The following is a 22400-nucleotide window of genomic DNA, read 5'->3' as shown; positions in this document are numbered from 1 at the left end:
ATATTTAATTAAAGCTGCGTCATTAAGAGTTTCCATTTACTTTCCAGTTACTCCAGTTAGCGAATGAGACCATTTTTATTTTTAAAAAAAATAATTCTCACTGTCAGTCTATTGCGTATTAGAGCGTAGGAAAAATCAGTCACTGATGATATATGGTACTAGATCTCTTGTTATTTGTTTAGCCAAAGTATCATCCGATACCGTACGGTATGCTCAACAGCTTTAACGCTATGTTAGTCACTGCGCAATTTTCATTATGCGTGAATACGATTAGGGTAACGTAAAATATCCTTGAGTGCTCCCATTTATTTAGATAGGGTATTATAAACTCGGGAGACTTTATCTCCGGTTTATAATGTAAGATAACTTTTCGCCGTTTACTTAGCGCCTTTCTCGCAAGAAACCTTAAGATACAGAAAGACAAGCTAAATCCATTTCTTCGAATTAAGGTAATTAAATAAGTCTTTCATCCTTATCGATAAACAATTTAACAAACTGTTAAAAAAGCACATCAAGCCCAGCATTCATAGAAAAAATGTTTAACAGTTTTTTTGTTTGTAACTTTCCGAAACTTCTGCAATGAGCTTTAAATGGAATGTGCAGTTTTTAATGTATATTGATTTATACCAGTGACCAGAGAGAACTGCAGAAGGCCTTGCGGTAATCACGCGGCACCTTTTAATGAATTACCAAGCTCTAGTTTTATTATGAGGGGCCATGTTAACCATGTTAACAGGGTACTTACACATGACCTAATTGTCTTCCATTTTAAAGCTCATGCTGAAGAAAATAGACGTGAGTACTTCTCTCAACGATCTAAAGAGGAACTTAAAGCGATATCCGTAGGGATACTCCTATAGAAGCACCAATGCTGGCTAAGTCGTCTTCTGTTTCATTTTCTTCTATATTCCTATGTCCAGGAACTTAGATAGGAATAATGTCAGCTAGCTGGTTTAGCTCGTCAATTTTTTTTAACGATGTTTGATAGACTGTATGTTGGTTGTGGACGTAATTGCCGTACTGGACTACTTTAAATTTGACGTTACTTTATATATATATAAAGTAAAGTGATTTTTAAGAGTACATGTTAGCATTGTTTTCCAGCTGTTATTGATCTTAGTCCAAATTACTGCAAGAAATCTACTATTAAACGTATAACTATTGATTGACTTTTGTTGGGAACAGATTTTTTTGTCAAAATTATTAAAATTATTCTTCACTCTCAATTACAAATTAATTCATCTAACACTTTTAACCTAGAGAATTTTTGCGCCACTCCACCAATGTAAGAGTAGTACGTTAGTAGTTTCTTTATTGAATAAGGAAGCATAAAACATCTTTTGCAATTGGCATTTAACGACTGATTTACACCCTAATTTTAATAAAAAAAAATACACAATACCGAATATATTTATGATCGAGCGGAAAATTGATAGAAGATGTCAATGCGCTGCGAACTTTCTTATAGGAATTTTATTCGCGAAATTTTATTAACTACACACGCATAACTTTAATGCACTCATTAAATGTAACCAAGGCATATCCTTGCATCGTTAGCAGATTTTATGGGACAGGACATAAACATGGATGCAAGAGGACTGTGGCCTTCGTTGGTCAGTATAAGTATTAAGTACTGATTTTTATTTATTATTTATTTATTTATTACCTGAATTATAATTACGTTACTAGCTGTGCCAACGCGGTAACCAACGTTTAAGGACCACCAACGCAGTAGACTCTGCCGATTTTGAATGGAGCGGAGTACGTGTGTGGAGTGCGGAGTGTGCAGTATACCTTAGGCCATGTGCTATATTTTTTTTATTTTGTAGTTTTCGTATGCTTTTTATGTGAGCAGTGCACGTATTTTGAGGTAAAATCTTAAATAAGCGAACAATGCCAATGTAACCAAGAGCAGACCGACAAAGACTCAAATCCTGCATGCCACCGCATCCCACCGCATGCCACCGCACGTCAAAGCCCCGTACTATGGTTAATGTTTTTGTTGGGCTTGAAGTGGCTACACACTCCCGCAGGAGTCGTCAATATAAGCGATAAAAAAAAAGAAAAACAATGTTTCATCGGCAATGTGTGGCAGGCATAAAAAGCAGTATCGAATGCTCCAGTCTTTTCGTGTGCAGCGGTGTGTATGTGTGCGAGAGTCGTACGTGCGTTTGTATGTTCGGTGGTATTACTTTACTTTTTGACCTATAATTGACTTTTCCTAGAATTCATTATATTCTTTAGATGCTGTTAGAAACTTATGCAAACTGTTTCCTCAGTGTGGGTGGTGCGGTTCGCTTGAGTAGTTCCAAGTAACTTACTTTCGTTGTACACTTCCGTGAATTAACTTCGTGATTTGCATGTTGCAGGCGCAGTTACTCTTGTGCCACACTTTCCTGCCATACCTGCACACATGTAATTTAAGTAGCAGCCGTAACAATAAAATAATCAATACAAATGCTAAACCATAACAATCAATTGCAATCGCATTGGCAACTCAGGAATTACTGCTACTACTTTCAACACAACAACAACAACAATAACGGCAACAATAACAAGAATACCAGCACAAGGTTGTAGTTGTAGCAGTAGTAGTAGTAGTAGCAAGCTATGATACAACAACAATAACAACAACAACCTTGCGAATAACAACATCAACTCAGCGAAGAATATCGGCCAAAGCATCAGTAATGATAAGAGCGAAGCAACGGTATCAAGCCGGATTTCAATGCACACACAGCTGTAATTTAGTAGTGCGGCCGTTGTGTTGCCCGTCTTCCACCGTTGCTATCTGCTTTTTACAATTTCATGTTTCCTATTGGGACCTCTTCCGGAAAACAATAGCAAAAAATTTTGTTTGTTTGTTGTTGGTGTGTTTGTTGTTTTTGCTTACATTCAGTGATAAAGCTGCCATGGTAGCAGCCGCAATTTTGTTGATGCTTGCTACTTTGGCGGGCAATTTCTATGGCGCATGTGTTGAACTCAGCATTTGAAGAGCGTAGCGAAGAAGTAAAAACAAAGAGTGATAGAGAGAGAGAGAGAGAGAGAGAGCGAGAGAGTGAGATAGATAAGAGTAACAAAACTATTTTAAGAGTAGCAGTAACTGCTGTTTTTACAACGCAGCACGAAATAATAAGTAAAAAAATTTCCCTTTAATAAGTGAGCTCTCACTTGCTCTTGGGAAATTTTCTCATTAATGACGTTGTGGCGGTTTTTCGAATTGTTGTTGTTTTATTTTTTTAGTGTTAAATATTGTAACTGTGATTCTGTTTTGGTGAGTGCCGGAATGCGGTAGCGCATTTAGCATTGTGCGGGGGTGGAATTTGCCATGCTTTTGTGTTGTGTGAGAGCAAAGTCTGGAGTATTGACGCACGTAGCACAATGTCAAGTTGACACTTTCGCTGTATAAATTTGGCAATTGGCAAAACTACAATATTTGTAATTGGGAAATCATCTTCATTCAATGCCCAGCAGCGGTCTTTTGCCACTAATGGTGCTGGTGCTGCTGCTGCTGCTGCTCATGCCGTTGCTGCTATTGCCGCTTTCGTTGCTGTTATTTTGCCGAGTGCGCTTTTCAAATTTTTGTGCGCTTGCGTTTATTTTGGTTTTTGCAAAACAATTCTGTAAACTTGCAGCAAAACGGCCGGGGGCCAAAAGTGAACGTAATGCAGGGAAACTTTGTTGCCTGGGGGCAGCACACAGCACTAAATATAAATTTTCTTCATATTATTATTCAGTATTTTAAAATATTTTTCTTTTTATGCAAAAAATATAAACTAAAGTAAATTGGGTAAATAAAACAGTTATTGATTTGATATATTTTTTTCGTAATATTTTTAGAAAACTATTTAATAAAATATATGATTAATTTTTGTATGAGATGAAAAATTTTTATTAAGTAACATTTTAATAAAAACATGAGTTACCCTCTAGGAACAATCGTGAATGACACTCGCACTTCAAATTGTATTGTCTAAAAGCATCTTCCTGATTTTGCATGCACTTGCGCACACATTGTATTATATTACCTCCCCCAAACAATTATTGTAACACACAAAACGAATAAAACAAAAAACAAAAAACAAAAAAAAAAAAACAGTGTACATTGTATGAAAGGTATAGCCAGTAGCTTCTTTTGTTGCAGTTTATTTGTGGCATTGTTGTTGTGTCGTTTTAAGGTATTTCTTGATTTGAAGCACCCTACATTGTGTATTGCTCATTCTGTATATTAAACAATGCAGTAATTATACAATTTCAAATTAAAAATTTTCTTTTGATAATTGTGTTGATTTTCAATTTTCCACTTAATAATGAAAATATTTTCCTTCGTAAAAAATCCTTTGTAGTATTGATCCCATGATTTTGTGAAATGAGCTAAGTTAGAGTCCTCTAGAATATTGTAATATAATAACAAGCTTAAAATTAGCTTAATACTTAGTTTAGTAGTTCTAAAACTGAATTTCTGAAGAAATGAGAAATTATGTATTTTTTCAAAGTAAAAACTTAACACTAGCATATAAGTACTTCCACCCAACACTTACTCACTATATTTCATCTTCTGCAAATATCACCGATTAATGTGTACCGATTAATCAAACATTTAGTTACATTCATATTAAATGCATATATCTGTAATATTGCCTAAAATAATTATTTTCATGTTTTTTGATTTCTTTTAATATTTAAAATATTTGTACAAATATTTGTATTTTTAAATGAAATGTATTTTGGTGTTGCGAACTTTATCATTTATGTCGTCATTAGTTGACTTCATACCAAAGCAAAACAACAATTTAGGAATAAGACCGATGTCTTATCCTCTTATTTTTATATGCAAAATTCATTTAAGTGGTTACTACATGATAGTAAGTTGTTTGTTTATATGATTTGGTGGACTGATATTTGTACGAAGAGTACACAAACTCTTAATATAGAAAATATTTTCAGTGTCGGGCTTAAATGTTTTAATAAATGGTTGCAAATTTTCTTGAGGATTATTTAACTTACAGTTATTGAAAGATATTCTTCTTATTTTTAATCTTGTATTCTATGAAACGCATTTGATTTCTCTAAAATATATGATAAGATACACACAAGGACTTATACAATAGAAGTTAAACAAAGCTTGAAAATAAATCAACAACAAAAACTAATTCTTAGTTCCTAGTTTTGTATTTTTATCTAACTATAATTTAAACTTTCATTTTTTAGATTTTAAATATGTAAGCTTAACACATTACATTATTATGTTATGTTATTAATATTATTACATATTACCACCTAACAATACATTATACTATAGCGCACCAGTGATCTGAAATTGCCAGTGAAATTACGTTTATAGCCAATTTTTTTTCATTTTATTTAGAAATTACGTTTAAAACGTACTTTACATTAGTAAATCTCAACCACACACAGCTGCTCATGTAGTGGGTGGTTGTGTAACGCTCTCTGTAATTAACTCTCACTTTTTCTTTGTCTCTCTCTTTTGCTCTTAATCTAATACTAATGAGAGGAACATCGTGCAAATTGTAGTTTTATTACTCTCAAATTTACTTTCAAAGTAAATTTATTTTTTATTGTCTTCTTGGTTTTAAATTTGATTCTGATTTCCTACCAGCAATCGGCGGTAGCTTCAAAAACCCCAATAGTCAAGTTGCGGCAATGTTAAATTTCGCAATTGGGTTACATATAATTTTTTCTTAATTTTTGTAAATCCTGTGAATTTCATGAATTTCCCAAAATGATTTTCTTAAGTTTTTCTTATTTTAATTTTTTTTATTGTTACAGTTCTTTTTTTCCTCTTATTCTTTTTATATACTTTTTCATTTAATTAAATTCCTGCATATTTATTAAAATCATTTTATATTTATATTTTATTCATACTTTATTTATATTCTATTTAATGAATTTTAAGCGGAAAATATTGTAATTTCTCTGAATCCGTTTCCGTCGGTTTCATACCATTTAGCAAGTAGTAAAGAAAAAAAGGAAATTGATTTTTGCACGGCAACCCCGACCAGTAACGGAAGCAGCAACAACATTAACATCAACAGCAGCGGTAGAAAAGGCAGCGCTGCCGTTAAAGGTGAATCGACGGTGGAAGTAAAAACACACCACCGAACCAAACGAACGTAAAAAGCGCCCACAAACTCCTCACAGGCCTGACAGGCCAGCAGTCAGGATATATGCCTGTGCTCTTTATTTGCGTCGGCTAAGCGCTCTTTGCGCTCTCACCGTTAGTTTTACTCTTTATACGCTGTTACTAACCAACTCACTTGCTTACTTTGCAATACTTGCGAATACGCTCAGCTGCCGAGTGACGAGTCCTTTAGTCGTTATCAGACAAGCGAGTCCATCAGTCGTTGCGTTCCTTAGCCGTGAAGTAGCCTAGTTTAATAAAATCAGTATTCAAACGCGTTCAAGTGCAATCACTTCTGTAGAGCTTTAGTAGATAATTTCAAGAGCTTCTTAAAGTAGTTGTGAATTAATTTTCAACGATCCTTTTTTAACGGTTTAACAAAAAAAAAGCTGTCAGCGGTGCGTACGGTTTTGTGCACTATTGAAATATTTTTCCGATAATTAATAAATTTAATTTGAAAATTTAACCGAAAATATTTTTGAATATAACAAAAACGTAAAAACGTGTGCGTAGCTACGTTATCCTGGCACCAAGGCATTAGTAGAGTAACAAGCAATTTAAGTAAACTGAAATTTTTTGAAAATAATTAACTCAGCTTGGACTTAAAAAGTCAATCAAATAAATCAACAAACCAACAAACCAACAAATCAACAAATCCACAAACCAATAAAACTTAAACTAATTGCAATCATCGTTTGAGGAAGAATAATTTTTGTATAAATTTTGAATAAATTATTAAGCTTTGCGGCCATTTGCGTAGCCTATTCATTTGTCAGCTAAGCTATTATAGCTAAAGTATAGCGAATCTAAGATCCAGCAACTGAAGTAACAACGATTTTAGCCGTCGCTAGAATCAAGTCAGTCACTCAATCAATCACTCCAAGCGGCGTGCCAGACGTGCTCGACTTGCCCGACTTGCCCGACTTACCCGACTTGCCCGACGTGCCACTTTGTGCCCGTGGTGCAGTGCGACGTTGATTTTTCCTTCTTAAAGTGTTTTAAATAAGCCAACAAAATTTCACACTTTGGAGTAAATCTGTTTTACGTTAAGCAGCCAGCGGAGATTTTTCAACCGCCAACGCAGGCGATTAAAGCGATAAGTCCGCCAGTACCAGCGCCCGCCACCATACCAACCAAAAAATTAGTGGTAAGTTACGCACAAAGTAAATAAAAATTTTAACGAAGAAATAAAAACAAATTAAAATGAATAAAAATAAATAAAAATTGTTTAGTAGCATTTTTTCCCAAATTCCAACGACACGCAATAAATTAATTTGTATTTGCGGCAATGGCCGAGAAAATGGTCCCGTCCCGACTCCTGGCAACATTACCGACAAAAGCGGTAATGTTTACACTGAGCAGCCGAAATGGCAGGAGCATACAATTACGCCTGAAAGGAGGAAAGTCGTGAAAGGCCCAGCCAAGGAAATGTCCCAGTAAAGCAAAGTTTTGCAACAAATTCTGTTGAACTGCTTTGTTTGTCGTTCCAACAACATTTTTTGTTTGCTTAATTTTTTCCTTGGCGTACACTCAGTCTAATTCCGCGGCAAGTGTTTGTTATGTGATTGCTTAAAGAAGAAAGGAAAATATTTCTCGGATTGTGCACGTCCTGTAATTATGACGCAAATACGTTGGCTGGCGATAATATCGTCATAATTTTCTTTTAATTTATTTGCCAAACGCAAACTTAAACGCTCTTGTCTTGCTGCAGCCCATTCCTGTGGCCCATTCTTCCGACTTCCTACAGTATACCTACAGCACCAATGTCCTTTTGTTGTTGGCTTTAAGTTGGTTGGTCTTTCTTACTGTACTTGTAGTGTTTGATTTCTTGGTAAACCGTACAATAGCTGGAAATATGAACCTGGCTCACCTGGCATTGTAAAGAACACGCTACATATCTCACTCCAAGCTGCGCACAAACCCACATACTTACTTCACTGATAAGCTACACAAGTTGGGGCTATATACACCGCGTGCGGAGGGTCCTTTAAAATTTATTACATTACACGTTTACACTCTACTCCAGCACATTTAATTTTCAGGTGTTAAACTCAGCGCATGCATCAATGCTTCTTCCTGCTTCTGTTACCTTCACTGCCGTCAGTGCCCTCACTACCTTCATTATCTTGACTGCCTCGATGGCTCGACTGTTTCGACTGATTTTCTTTTCTACTCTTCTGCAGATACCAATTTTTGCGCTTTTGTTGAAGATACTTTAGTAGCTGCTGTACTCGTAAAGTGTGTGGCAATTGCGGAAATCATAAACATTTCTTCGGAATTTAAAAACGCTTTTCCTCTTTCACATTTTCCTGCAAAAATTATCTCTTCACCTTCTTCTGCAATTTACTTTCTTTTATTTTCATTTAATAATTATGATAAGCAGAGCAGATGTGCAAAAAACTTATGTCGAAACTTAATTGCTCTGCTGAAAGTTTCTGATATTCTTAAAGGATTTCAGCATTTCCACTTAAAGTAGTTAATAGCAGTTCAGAAGTTGTTGAATTTTACCGTCTCAGCGTTGAAAGTTTTTTGAGGAAATTGCAATGAAAATGAGCATGCGGTGAATAGACGTTCAACATAAAATTTAAGATGTTCGTTTTTCTTTTGTTGATATACTCGTGTCATAAATATATTTATAAAGAATATATTAATCAGAAATAAATAATTGAATTTCAAAGTATAGTAGATTCTAATTAAATTAAGAATTAGACATAAGAGAATATATTACCATAACATAACTACCATAACAATAAATCTTTTGTATTATAACTAATTAAAAGCAAATATAGTATATAGTACAATAAGTTTCGTCAAATAATTACTAATTTTAGGCAAAATAGAGGCTTTCGCCACAACATCCTTTATGTAGTCCATATTAAAGCTGGGTAATCTCAAAGGATTTCACCATAAGTCTCATTTGCATTCGCATTAAAGTAGTAGTAGTATTTCATCACCTCAGACTGATTTATCTTGTAATTCTACAGTAAGTTAAGAAGCTTCAGCGATTGATTTGCTATAGCAACGTCAGCTCTGTTTTATTGAAAGGAATATTTTTCAGTGTATAGGAACCAATTCATATTTTCATGCTGATTTTAGAATACAGGGAAGACTAATCTTTAGATTTCGTCTTACTCGAAAATCTTACTCGTCTTAACTAAGTTAGAAAAAATAAGTTTAATCTAAATTTCCATAGCTATTCTTTATTACATTAACTAAACAGTCTTTTATTCATAATAAAATAAATTCTAAATTTCGATAACTCGTCCTTATTATATCAACTGGCATCTTACCTTGATATCCGTTTTGAAATAGACACTTTGAATACTTAAAAATTTCAGGTGTATAGTTGGAACTATTCAAATATATGCCATTCTGCGTGTGATATGTTTTGTAACAAAACTCGCGCCTACTTTTGCTCGAAAGAATACAGAGTCGACCTATTATTACGAAAAATTTCATTAAAATTTGGAATTTCTTCAAGAGGCCTACTTTACATTGGAAGCATCTCATGGAAGCAACCTATGAGTTTTATCTCAGTTCACTATTACGATTTTAACTTTTTGATATTTTGACACTGTATTCTTTTATAAAGATAGTTAATTATCAGTAATTATTTTACAGAAGAGATCTGTAGAGATCTTATTACAATTGTCCGTCTTTCAGACAATTGAAAACTGATCTATGACTTCTTGGAGAATTCTTATGTTGAATCAATTAAACCCTTCATTTCGTTAGTACATATGAAAGTACATGAAGAAAAAAAACTTGTACATCCATCGCTGTTTTTTCATTATGTGAAACCATGTCAGGATCTTAAAGATGAAGGAAAGTACTATTAATTATAGTTTTACTAGTTTTTGTTATATGTTCAGTAGAAACATGTATTTTGCTATTAAATTTACATATGCATTATTGCCTTTAAATCAAATAATGAAAGTAAATCATTCATTTATAAAAATATGGGATATACCTTCTTTAAAGCGAAACCCGCTTAGTTAAACGAGCTCAAAGCTACTCGTACTATAACGCATGCTAAATGTCACATGGTTAATTGTTCTAATCTGTAGATGAAAATAGAGTTTAGAGACGCAGAGAGCAGAATTTGCCATTAGGATTTATTAATTTAAGTTAGGATATCTTTTTCTCAGACAAATCCTTCAATCATTAAAGTCTTGTTGCCTTAATTAAAAGACTCTTCATCTCATCTCATTAGAGCCTCTAAAGTTCTTACTTCTATAGAGGTGTTCGAAATAATTTTCTTTCTGGAAATCTATCTGAATCTGAAATGGTTCAAAATTATTTTTAAATTTGCTATATTTTTTGTGTCAGGAGGGAGCAGTAAGTAAGGTGGATACATAGGTTTTAGATTTGGGACCTACTAAGTAGAATTTTAACTTAATTCAAATATAATGTTAGAAGTCAATATCATTCTAATTTATAATAGGTCTAAATTAAAACTACCGATTCCTGCGATGGCTTTCTATTAAAAATTAATACATTATTGAAAAAATAATTTAATAATTAAGTAAAATATATATAAAAATAAAAAGAAGATATAGCCACAAGGAATTACTTTATTTTTTTTTTAATAATAAAAATATCTGTTGAGTATTATATCAAAATACTGATAATAATGATTACTTTTAATGTTTGATTAAATTCATTTTAATTTGAAAAATTAAACTCAAACTTCAGCTTTATTTCTATTGCTATCCTTTCTCATTGAACTTGAAAGGTGCTTTGTCTTGAAATGGAAAATAGGATTTAAATTTTATAAGGATAAATACAAATAAGCTGAGCTCATCCAATTCGTTGAATTCTTGTGAAACACCTTTCCTGAACAATTCAATTTTAATACTTCTAGCCACAATTGAACTCAATAGAAACAGAAATACTGAAATGTGCCACTTGAATTATGTAAAAATAAAAAAGGATATCAACAAAGGCACGGATATATGGTGTAATGCGATAAAAACTAAGCGATTACAATTTCACTTTTACATATACATATCCTTCTTATAAAAAATATATATATTTTTTTATTTTATTATTTATTTACTTAAAAAATTTGCTATGTTTTGTGCTTGTACTTAATCAGCATCAATAAAAAGGACGAAAAGTCACAAGAAAATGCAACTATTTTTTTTTTTAAATAAAATATAGAATTATCCTTTTATCAGCTTAATTATAAAAATTATTTAAAAATATATTTTATCTAAGTAGATAGCATTTTGGAATTCGAAATTATCGAAACTGGCACAATATTGACCTTACTTTCTAAACTAAATCTAAAAAATCGACTATATATTTGGTAAAAGTAATATATAACATATAATAATAAAAAAAACTTAAATACAAAATTTGAATAAAATGCATTGACAATTCAAGAAATTCCAATAACTTCCATTTAATCATACGGTTTATAATAAATATATTTTAAATTGAATCGACAGCAGGAAATAAAATGTTTCACATGTTTTTGATAATATTTTTTTTTAACTCTTACTTAATCTCAATTGAACACTTACCGACATACTTACTTCTGTAGTCCTAATAACTCACATTATAATTTCGACCAGTTATAGAATTATTTCCGAATGAATCATTTGCTCCTTCTGCAGACTTTTACATTAAGTGTTCATCATGCCTCTTCAACTTGAACGTTTCATTAGAATAAGTCCACTTCTACATTATCTTTTTCTCAATCGTGACCGATGCTAGAGCCTGAGTTTCCATTCTAACAACTATGTCAAGTCAGTATAGTTGGTGAAATGTTAATCTGCTAACAATGTTTATACCATGTTAGGTATCATATAGCCTAAAATTTATTCAAATAAATTAGTTGTCAACAAATTCTTATAAATAATATATTCAAGTTAATTCCATTTGCAGTAGTTCCAACAATGTTTCCAGATCGTTCTCCAAAACTTTGTAAGCATAATCTAGCGTTTGTAATACATTATCTGATATATAAGTTGCAATTATGAAATAGTTGTGCAGGTAGATAGACCCACTGTCACAACCAAATCTGTATAAATCGTCAAGTTTTTATATAACACAGTTCAACCAAACGAAAACTAATCAAATATTTGATCCAATTTTGATCGATCCAACAAATACTTAAGGTCCGTTCTGAAAATATCTGTGTGCTGAATTTCATTCGTTAGATTTGGAAACAGGCTGACTAGTTTGATTTAAAACATATCAAAGAAATTGATCAATATCAGTATGTAGATTCATCCATCTATTCAGTATATTGATTTATATTCTTGATCAGGAATACACTTATGGATACTAAAAAGTTTTAATGCTCTTCTTGTGTTATTGTTAATAATAGTAAATAAAATAAATAATAATAATCAGAAAAATTACATAATAGTACAATAGGAATCCAAAACATTGACACCATTATAAATAGTTTTTACCAATAGTTGAATAACGAACATTTTGATTATTTCCCTAAACTATTTCCTAATTATTCCTAATGATACAAGAGAACAAAAAGTCTCACTGCCGTGTCTCCTTTAAGAAAGGAAAGAGCTGACCATATAGGTGATTTTTTATCTTACTAGAGACAATATGCCGTCACATAAGTCTATTATGTATATAGTATCTCATTTCTAACTCCAGTTGTGATTAGCAATAGAAATACGTACACGGACATATTATGTTATAATCTGCTATAAAGTTTACTATTAAAGTTTCTCAAGTCCACTCCAAATGTTCATTTTAGTCTTTATTTTCTTCTGCTTTTTCGTTGTCGAAACAGTTTTTCCATTCCTCTCCAATCGTTCATTATAGTTTCCTTCTACTAATTCTCTTGTACTTTTTCATTGCCTGTGCAGCTTAAGTACATCATTAGTTCTGTTATAATATACAAATATACATCATTATTGCTAACTATCTCAATCATTGTGACCAAATCATCTCAAATTAGTTCTAAGTTAGTTCCGATCAAGCGAGTAATATTGGGAACAATCCAATATTTGGATTAAAAGTACTATTAGATTCTTCGGGTTTTAGTTTTTTACTGTATAATTTGTAACAAAACCACAGCCTTAGCATTTGTACCTCTCTTGTTCCTGTCTTGCGAAAGTAGCAATTATAATGATGAACTTTTGTTTATCTACACCCAGACGATCAATTGTATTCCAACTTAAGGTCCACGTCTTGACGTCTCTCACACTTAAGTATTAGTCAGATAATGTTGTTATATGCTTATATTTCCAATTCTCTGAAACGAAGTCATGACTTCAAGTATATTTTTAAAGTGAACTAAATTTTATTTATGGAATTTTTTCTTTCAATATTTAATATGCAGTTATCGAATAAAATATAATTGCAATTTTATAATTGCAGATTTTTAATGCAATACAATATTTTTATTTATTTAAGATATTTTAATTGAAATTAAATAATTTTTAAATAAATGTTTAAATACTATTTTAAATACTAAATTTAATTTTTAAGGTCAATTATGATGAACGAATATTACTTACGAATTTTATATCATTTGACAGGAAATCTATTTCAAGCAGGAAAAAGTGGTATTAGTGAGGAAATTTTCAAAGCCTATAGAAATTTATTAGTTATAAGAATAATATTTTAATTAGAAATAGAATATTTTAAATGGAACAAAGTGGTAATATTGAAGATATGATCAAATTCCAAAAGAATTTATTAGTCATAAGAATAGAACTCAAGCTGTAGCAATTAAAAAATTTTATTGATTAATTGCAATTTCCATAAACTATGGCTTACTTGGTTCTATCCATGAGTTCTGGTTCTATTCTAGTGCTTTGGTTAATCAGAAAACAAAACACTTGAGACTTGTTAATCACCTGAAAGTTGCGTACAGCTTTGGCTCGTGTGGTAAGTAAACGTACAAGTCAATTGCTTCAAATTTGACAGGTTCAGAATTCTAAGTCTGACACTTGCAGTCCAACTGTTGTATATCTATAAAACCAACAATTAGTTTTAAGCACCAGTGATGAAGAGTATTTGGCAATACTTAATAGACGTTTCTTTAAAAAGAAGTGAACTACAACAACAAAAATTTTTGTATATTATTTTAATTAATTAAATTTTTGGCTAACCATGCAGCTGTTTCGAGTATGGCCAAATACCCATTATCAGTGGTCTTGGGAATTAATTCTTGTATTTAATTATTCGTAAATAATTTTTTTTGAGACTGCAAGTACCAGGAATCGAACTCGTGCTCTGCCAAATTTGAAGCTCACAGTCAGCGCTCTGTTGTGTGTGAATTACTATTCAAAAATCCTTAACTTATTTTTTTTTATATTCTCGTGAATTATCTACAAAAATGTCTTTAATATTAATTCAAGTAAAATTTTAAGCATTGTTTTGATGAACGCCATTTACAAATTTTAAATCTTTATCGTAGTCCCTGAACGAATTAGTGCTTAAGTATGTTTTCTCTGATACGCCTACAACCGAAGATACTTAAATTAAATGTCTCCTACTCCATTTCGGGTATATTTTAATTTGAAATTCCTGCAGCAATATTAATTCTTCGAAATTCCAAATTGCTGACTACTAAAATAAATTTTATCTAACACAATTGCCTCACCTTACCTCACCTCATCTAAACTAGGCACATATACGAATACTTTAATTATATACCTTCAGGTTGTAACAATTAATTATCGGCTCTATTTGCACTCCGTAACTATGAATTAGTGCCTAGTACACAATGTGTTATGTGCTATGTACTGTGTACAGTGTAGTGTGTACTATGCCGTGTGTATAGTTTGTACTCTGTATGTGCTGTGCTGTGCTGTGCTGTGTATTCGGTGGAGTATCTGTGTCTCTGTGCAGTTGGAGTAAAACATCAAAGGTAACAATTTGCAGCTGTGTTATTGCCATTGCATGCCAATAATTTGTAGTTCGGGCCGGCAACAAACTTAATCAATCAAATTTGTAATTGCAAACTGCAGTTGACACCTTTTAGCAAAATTGTCAAGTGAGTTTAAAGCACAATATTTTTGCTTTTTTGATTTAATTAAATAAATTCAATATTAAATTCTTGGCACGCACAATATGAAATTCGTCACTTGCAGCAATTTTCGTCACTGCTGAGCACACAAATATGTTATGTGGCATTTTAATTCCTTGAGGAATGTTAAGCCGAACAGCAAAACAACATCACATCCACATCAACATCAACATCAACACAACACAACACAACACAACATAATTCAACATAACACAACACAATGCAAAATAACATGAAAATAAATAATATAAATTTTTGTGTAAACGAAATTACACAAAAACACACACAAAAATGTCAACGAAGTTAACGAATTATGAAGGAAATTAATTGCAAAATATACAATTTTTGCGTTTTAAATACTTTAAGCAAATCCTGCGAAATCACTCTCAACTCCGCTCTGCACAGATCCTTTCGATGCTAATGTTGCTGATGCTGCTGCATTCTGATGCTTGATCCCTCTGTTGTTGTTGTTGTTGTTGTTGTTGTTGTTGCTGCTGCTGCTGGGTTGCTGCCTTAGTGCCTGCTAAGCACGAATTCCCGTAAGTGTTGCAATCTCACATGTCCCATTGGTTTGGGTGGTCTCGTCAGTTGTTGGTCGACAAAGAATTTATCAAAGTGAGTGACATTTTCTAAATAGTTCAGATTTGCGAACCGAAATTATGTGCAGCAAACGCAACCAAAAGGATACACCAGCGACAACGACAACGACAAAGACACCGAGAACGTCACTACGACGAAGATGAGGACGATTACTTGGTGCCCAAACCACGTAATTTATGTGTTAAATGGAAACGTTGGCAATTGTTATTAAATAATGAATAATAAATCATAATTTAATCATATGGAATGTGAATAATTAAAATTTATGATGTTCAAGCGGAGAATTGCATGTCGGAATTGCGTTTATATAATTAAAATGCATGTTTTTCAATTACGACGTTGTCTAAAAAATCCAACAACAAAATAATTCATTTAATTATTAAATTTTAGACAAAGCGAAATTAATTTAAAAACCTAAAAAAAAGAAAATATATTTCAAAAAATGTCATTAAAAATGTATTGGTTTTTTTTTCTAATATCTTTGAATAATTTATGAAACATTTCACATCTGTGAGTTAGGGATTTTCTAAATCATAAATATATAAGTAGGTCTACATTATTGTACATAGATTTTAATACATAATATATCGACGAAAATGTAATTTTAGTTCACTACAAACTAACAGTAAACATAAAACAAATGCATGATTGATTAGATTTTTAAATTTGGGATTAAAATTCGATTCTCATTTGCATATAAAAAAAAAAAGAAAATTGAAATTATTTCATCAGCCAACTTTTGAAAGAGTTGACATTGAAGTGACATAGGTGGTTAGGTATGGCTAGTTAGCCAAGCCCACGTTACTACTTTCAATTCCTTAAAAGCTGTTAATGAGACTACATATTACTTAAGCTATATTTGTTGTTATTCAATTTTAACAGAAAGTTTTCTCTTCTATATAGTATATAATCATATATTTCATCGAATGAAGGTTTGGATATAGAAAGGTATCTATGAAGCGGCTTAAGGTGTGATGAGTACATTTAAAGACATTTATTTTTAGAAACGAAATGTCATAAGGAATCAAATATATTTCTTATTAGATTATTTACTTATAAAAACACAAAAATGTTCAAATCGGGCATCTAGTATTCATCATTGAGACTACCTATACACACATCTGCCCACTCGTTTCTTATTCATCTATAATACTTTTCAATTGAATGCAAATTATTTTTATCGCGAAATGCACCGCTAAAAATATTTCCTCTTTGGCTAACCGCATACTTTCACAGAATCCTAGTGACACTAATTGTTAAATAATGTTACCTGTCGATTGTTTTGACATGTTTTCATTATTGTGTTTCAATACGTCGCTTACTGACTAAAGTACTACATTTGTTTGTTTTTGGTATGCTCTTATCGAAAGAAATTCAATATACATACATACCATAGCTGTCCATCTATATATTCTTTGCATAACTGAATATACATAGAAGATCTATAGTACATAACAGAAAGTTTGTTATTAGAGTCAGTTAACTGGTCTATGAGGAAGTTTATTGAGTAGCTAGTTTTTCTTTTATACCAACAAGTGCTATCGTTTTCCTATTACCGAATATTTATAACTGGAACACACTTTAGTGGTCAGGAAGTTTATACAACTTATATTAAGCTCAGCACATTAGGTTTGATTCGAATTAAGTTTCGTATTTTGGAACTATCTGTATAAATATTAATGGTATCTGTTCGATACCAAAGATCTGACTCAATCCAAATAACTTATTTAATTGAACAAGAAGGCATATGTTGTCAGATTATCTACAGACTTTTTAATTGTATACATAATTTTGATACTATTTTCATAGGTGGAGTTAAGGAGCAATGGCAAAATTGTTATAAAATTTTGTTATATGTAAAGTAAAAATTCCTTCTTTTAAATTAGATTGAACCTAGTGACTGTCAGGAAACAGATTCATGTACCTCATGTAGCAATTAATGTAGCTTGAGCCGTGAAATATCGTTAGTCTCAGCTATAGTTTCAACTTTTCTAGGTTAACTAAGGAGCCTTGTTGTAGGTATAGAACAACAGATTTGATAAGCCAATAGCTTTAATATGTCTAAATTAAATTAGAATAGTTTGAATAGGTATTTCACAATATCACTTAAAGTCTGCTATGTACTTTTGCCTTTTATTATAATATCACGGTAACGATATTACGATTGGTTACATTTAAAATCTGTGGTGCATCATTAACATAGTCGATATAATTGACCCTGTAGTGATATCCGAAATAGTGAAGAACAACACTACTGTTAAGAAACTAGATACGACAAAGTTAGTGATCCCAATAAAGTTAATTATATGTCATTTATATTTCACAGTCAGGAGTTCAGATCATATTTCATGCAGCTGTCAATACATAAAATGTGATCTCTTCCAAATCTCAAAGCTTTAGTAATTTGTGTATAAAAAATGAGTGTAGATGTTAAATAAATGATTCATTAATAACCTTCACGCCATTATCAAGCACTATATCATCATCGTGTTTTATGTAATGACTGCCCACAATGACTTCTTTTGTTTAGAATTTTTTTGATGTTTGTTAACAGATTGACTGCAAAAATAAAGTATAATCCTGTAAAATACAATAGGATTCAAACACGTTTTCTTCTGCTTTTACCGAATAAAGCCTATAGAATATCCAACCAACACTCCTTGATCTACTATGTAAGCATGTCATTGTGAGACATAATTCTTATGCACCAAAATATTTTACAAGTTATGTTTAGGTTAGGTTATATCGGCGATCACAAAGGATCCACTCCATATTACTAAAAAACTTTAGGGTTACAACAATTTAGAAACTTTAACAAAGCCTATAATGCTATTCAGTGGGAGGTTTTGAAGTTTGCCAAAATTCTCAAAAAGAAAGCCCATAAAGTATTAAGGTGGCACCTCGCATGTGCTGGACAGAAGCAAAGCAGGTGAGAGGCACTTTTATCGTCCTCACTACAACCGCGGCAGGTATGGTTAAATGGGAGATTTAGTCTCCTAGCGTGGTTACCTAAAATAAATAAAAATAAAAAGATATGTAAGTAAGAGAGAGTCCAATTTTCTCTTACTGGTGCGTGGCCAAATCGCATACAGATGCCTGCATATCGTTGAGTCTTCTCTTCTTTTGTTAAAAAGTTCGGCACGGGAAGAATTCAGCATCAATTTGCATGATGTCAACGACATGCCCATATTGTTTATTTTATTCGTTACGATATGTTTTTTTCAAAGAAAGTATTTTTTTTATTGAGTACCAAATAAGGTGGTCGTAAGACTAATTATTCTACTAAGCATTTTTGTATGGCATAGTCTGAAAATATTCTACACAATTTCTAGTTGATTATTTCTTAATTGCTTTCTTAAACATGATATGTATGAGTTTCTGATGTGGGTTTGATGAAGACTACTGAAAATTTGAGTTTCGTATCAACATCTGGCTAATATCTTGAATTCGTGGTGCCGTATCGTCTCTTAAGTCTAATTTTTAGTTTTAGTACAGCATCTCAAGTGCTACTGAAATAACATTGGCTCTCTCACATTTATCTTGAATTACTTTAAAATAGTATATAAATAATGTAAGCAATATGTATATATATATATATACAAATATTTTTTTTGATGCTTGCCACTAGAAAAAGAGTTCTGTTTTTAGTGGACCCCGTGGCGTATGAGTGACATTATTATAATATTGGTTTATTATATTAGATATGTTTTATTTAATTTTTTTTCTTTATCATTGAATTTAGATAATTTAAATTATAGAATTGTTGAAAAGTTTAAACAATTTTAATTATATTTAATTTATTGTTGCTTGAATATTTGTCCAATTTTTAAATTCAAAACTATTTAATTTGAACTCCCAACGGGTAAATCAGAATTTTAATTATTTTAATTAATTTTGTTTGATTTTCTCTTTAATTTTTTTTTACCATTTCTATTAAAAAAAAATTTAGTTTTTGCAGTTTTTATTTTTTATATTAACACCAAAAAAAACTGATTAATTTGTTAAATGAAATTATTTCAAATAATTTTTGTTTGTGTTTTTGCTTTAAAGTGAACTGTGACACCGCATGTATATCCAATAAACATAATAAACGTAATAAAAGTAATAAAATAAAAATGTTTAAAATAATAACAAAAATCGCTAAATAAATAAATAAAAATGAAAATAAAACATAAAAGATGAAATGAGAAATGAGAAAATGAGAAAAATATAAAAAGCGAGTAAAGTCAGACATAAACTGAAAAAGCACCTAAAGCGCTGCACTTTCATTACTTTACTTGCATTGTACCGACTTTCATGTTTATCATGCCGACGTGGTCTATTTTGATAGACCTCCTCTTTTCGGTTCGACATTTTGCAGTATTTTGCGCGTCAGGCATTTTTATCTTCGACTGTTTGTTTCAGTAATATTAGATATTTTTTTAGCTTCACTTTTTGCCTCAGAGTTTCAGTACACTTTGACGGTCTTATTACGGTCGTTTTTGTTGAATTTTATGTTAGTGTTTTTTGTGGCCCACTAAATGTGCTAAGTATAATGGCTTCCCAAAACTAGCGGGCCATGTAAGCTATGTTATACGACAAAGCGTTTGTGTAAGTGTGTGTGTGTGTTTGTGTATTTGGATGTGTTTGGATGTGTTTGGATGACATTTTCCAAAGCACACATGGATCTATTTTATGTACGAACGCCTTTCTTTACAGTGATGTATTTGTATATTTGTAACTTGCCACAATCCTACAGATTTACTTCAATAAATAGTTTACAATAAATTTGATAGTATTAGAGGCAAAAGCACGATAGGATTACTGCTTTGGTTAAATTGAAAATAAAAAATAGGAAATAGCAAACAGCAAACAGCAAAATGGAAAAGTAATATTAGAAAAATGTTTGTAAGAAAAATGTGGCAATTTTATACTTAGCTTGGGGTTTCCTTACTTCCCTCACTTGTCTCACTTGCCTCACTTCCCTCACTTGTCTCACTTGCCTCACTTACGTCTTTTCTGAATCTTTTACTTTTCTTGCATGCTCACATTTGTGCCTGCCACTAAGCAGTTCAGCATTGTCCTGTTCGCTAGGAATCTGCCTTCTTTTTAATATATATATGCTCCTTTATCTGTAGTATATTGTAGGATGTTGATGACGTTGACAGTTTTTCGTTTTTTCCTCAACAAATTGCCTTACGACTTGTTTTCTTCGGGTTTCTTCCTTTTTTTGCTGTCGCTATTTTGACTGTTTTTCTAGTTTTTGGCCACATTCCTTATCGTTTGACTTGCTGGCTGCTAGTTATATTATTGGCAGTGGCAATTCTGCTGAGTGGATCAATGTTATAATAACTGGCATCAAGAGTTTTCTCACACATTGAGGTGTATCCATAAGTACTTTGTGGGCTTAAATAGCGCATCAAATTTAGCGCTGCAGCCAGTCATGTGTGAAGTTACGGAGCAAATTATTCCGGAAAAATTGCTTACTTATGTCGAGTGCTCAGCCTGCAACAGCCGTACCATTTTGTTATTACATTTTTATTTTCTAGCCTAATTTAGAAATTTTTTCATTATTTTGTTTGCACTTTTATGTTTATGTTATTATTTATTTTATTTATTTATTGGCTTGTATTTTTTATCAAATTTGCAAAAAAGCAAAACATATTCAATATTGTTTTGGAATATAAGGAAAAACTCAAATAAAATGAAAAAACAAAAAAAATGATTCTGACTTTGATTTATAAAGAATTTGTTATAGTAATAACGTATTAGTCCTTGTACAGTAAAGAACTGGAAGAATAATTAGTAGCATTTTTAAGTATTTGAGTTAATTAAATATTTGCAAAAAATTTTTAAGATTTTGCAAAAAAGCAATTGAAATAGACAGTGAAAATATAATCTACAAAAGTCTATAAAAATATAATTCAATAAAATGCAATTTTTAATAACACCAGCCAAAGTACCAGCTAGGTGCAAAAGCGCTTTCGGATAGAAAATTTTAAGCATGTGTAGTACTTTTCTTTACAATGAATATAAAAAGTTAGAAAAAGTGTTATTTAATATTATGCTTATGTTTAGACCGATGTAACCCTGGTAGCATAGTTTTTTATGGATTTTGTATGGGTATTATGAAGAGTATCTGAAAGTGACGTATATTTAGCGATATTAGTACAATAATCTAAATATAGTATAACCACATTAATAGAAACAAAGAAAAAAAAAAATAATATAAAAGGAAAGTGCAAGCTTCCGACACTAAAAAAATGAAAAAATGAATGAAAGTAGAATATACTCGTATAGGAAACTTCTGTATTAACATTTTAGCAACTATAAAATTAATTTAAGTATAAAATAAACATGTCTTAGATATAGAAATAGATATTATTAAAAGATATTATCATTAATTGCTACTGATATTTGTGGGGGTTTGTGCTTAAATTTGTATATGTATAATACAATCGTTTAAAATGCAGTGGCTTATTTTAAAGATTATTTTTATTTAGTCTCTTATGTTATATCTTTTAATTCAACATATAATTTTTTCTTCGCCTTTGCTTGATAAAATAGCAGTGTCTAAATCACTTTTACTCAATAGTGTCTGTGATTACTTGGATGATCTGCTGATGATGGATGTTCCGTTGAAAAATGATAATTAGTTGTAGT

General features: G+C 31.5%; 1 protein-coding gene across 6 annotated transcripts in view; it reads left to right on the top strand.

Annotated features, from left to right (window-relative positions):
* Positions 1–22400, top strand: part of LOC119673259 (RNA-binding protein Musashi homolog Rbp6) — a 318684-nt gene that overhangs the window by 129567 nt on the left and 166717 nt on the right. The window contains exon 1 of one of the 6 annotated variants that reach the window (XM_038084519.1): positions 6340–7289. The exons of the other annotated variants lie outside the window; for them this stretch is intronic. The gene's annotated coding sequence lies outside the window, so the exon portion shown is untranslated. Of the gene's footprint in view, positions 1–6339; positions 7290–22400 lie in introns of those variants that run through there. 6 annotated transcript variants of the gene reach the window in all.

The sequence above is a fragment of the Teleopsis dalmanni genome, chromosome 1 (assembly GCF_002237135.1).
Source record: "Teleopsis dalmanni isolate 2A chromosome 1, ASM223713v2, whole genome shotgun sequence".
In the NCBI taxonomy this organism is placed as follows: Eukaryota; Metazoa; Arthropoda; class Insecta; order Diptera; family Diopsidae; genus Teleopsis; species Teleopsis dalmanni.
The sequence above is the reverse complement of the archived record's forward strand: the minus strand, read 5'-3'. Positions and strand labels throughout refer to the sequence as shown.